Below are 1,894 nucleotides of genomic sequence, written 5' to 3'. Positions count from 1 at the left end.
CGCCTGGGTACACTATCTGGATCATCATCATCAAGCCGTCTCTTTATGTGAGGATGCGCAGCAGCATCGACACCACATCTGGCAGGATAGGAAGAATATGATGTCGGGTCGTCAGCAACTTACAAAACAAGTAGTAATCTTAGCATGTGAAAAAATATATTTGTATTGTACGTGTTGAGTCAAAAAACATTTTCTCACCGTGGTCTCGTCGACCGCCTGAGTATATGCATCCGTGATGTCCTTATCAAAGCATGTAGTGGCCTCAAAGATGGGCTGGGACAAAACCTACATAAGAAAGTTAAAAATTAATTAATGTCAGCTCATTAAGGAAAAGAAAACAAATTGAAATTTTAAAGTAATACAAACATACTTGCGCCTGTGGTAGATCCGCATCAACCGCCGGGGATGAGGCATAACTCAACCTGCGCCCGCCATCCACGTCCCGGGAAGGCCGATCCTCAGCAGCGGTAGATGGGCATGCAAAGTACTAGTCTACATCCCCGTCGAATGTACCCGTGATCAACAATGCTCCTGACAGGGTGACCTGCGATGCTGGCAGAGATAGCTGAAGGTTGTACGAAGGCATGCTGCTGGAAGGCTCATCTACCCGAGGTATATAACCCGTCTGATTATCTCCAAGCGCCTCAACTCCAAAGTCCTCATCATGTCCCTCAACAAGTGGGTCGACAGGTGCCTCAAAGCCCCCTTACTGGGGACCACCGCCTCGCTGTCCCCCACGACCCCCGCGACCCCGTGGGGCACCCCTACCTCGTGGGGCACCCCTCCCTCGTGCCCTACCCCTGCCTTGTGGGACACCCCTACCCCGATGGTAGTCCTCCGGCGCCGCATACTGAGCCTCGTGGTCCAACCTCGCGACATCTCTCGCCTGAAACAGGGTCCAACGAGACAACTATGCCACCCACCGGCCATAGTCAACGACTGCAGGGATGTCGGTATGCTGCTGCATCTCCTGTCCCAACTGGTAGAGGTGATGATGCCCAATAGCCTGTGAAACATTTAAAATATTAATTAAAGGCATAATGGCTTCCTGGACACTTAAACTTGTAGGGCTTTTGAAAGCCGATACACGAACTTTGGATTTTTCCATTTGAACACTCCAACTTGACAAAATGGGTACTAATAAACATATCCACCAAAGCGTGTATATTAATTGCGCTGGCATGTACAACACATCATGCTAAATTATTATTACTTGCCATGCGTTATTTGTGGGTCCCATTTTAAATACAAAATCAGAAAAATAGTTACAAGTACAAAAAAAGGAAAAGAAAAAAACCGCCTGAAACATACCAGTATTAATCTGTACCCAACCGCCCCCTTCTTCTTCGTTCACCCTCCTCCCTTCCTTTCTTTACTCTTCTTTCTTATCCTTTCTCTTTTTCTTAATTGTTCTTTCTCTCTTATTTCTAAATCAAATTCACAACATCACCATGGCCATGATTAGACCATAATAAAAAAAAAGAATTTGGAATTTCAAAATAAAAAAATGACAGAAATCCATGATTTTGAAAGTGGAGGTCACCCAATATCGTTACAAACTTGTCTTTTTTCTGCTATTTTGACAAAGATGAATTCGATGATAGAATAATGACAAAGCTCAAGCTTTCTTCCGACCACTTGTTGTTGAGGAATGCTGGGACGAAAATAGTGGGTGGAGACTAGAAAAAATTATTGAAGGGGAAGATGAAGGAAAAAAAAAACAGAGAAAGGAGAGGGGGAAGAGAAATTAAGATGAGAATGAAAAAATTGGGTAGGAGTTTTGCGGGGAAAACGAAAGAATTGGAAGGGGATGGGAAAAGAGAAGGAGAAAGGGAAAAGTCTTTTTTTTTTATTTCTTTTTCACTTTTCTTTTTTATTTATATTTTATTCTAAT

General features: G+C 43.6%; 1 long non-coding RNA gene across 1 annotated transcript; it reads right to left on the bottom strand.

The window, feature by feature from the left end:
- On the bottom strand, window positions 1–677 carry LOC138886955 (uncharacterized). Its single transcript, XR_011405920.1, has 3 exons — window positions 371–677; window positions 199–285; window positions 1–78 (listed from the first exon to the last, which is right to left on the bottom strand). It is a non-coding gene; the product is annotated as an uncharacterized lncRNA (long non-coding RNA).
- Window positions 678–1,894: the final 1,217 nt, after the last annotated feature.

This window comes from Nicotiana sylvestris, chromosome 3, assembly GCF_000393655.2.
Source record: "Nicotiana sylvestris chromosome 3, ASM39365v2, whole genome shotgun sequence".
Taxonomy (NCBI): domain Eukaryota; kingdom Viridiplantae; phylum Streptophyta; class Magnoliopsida; order Solanales; family Solanaceae; genus Nicotiana; species Nicotiana sylvestris.
The sequence above is the reverse complement of the archived record's forward strand: the minus strand, read 5'-3'. Positions and strand labels throughout refer to the sequence as shown.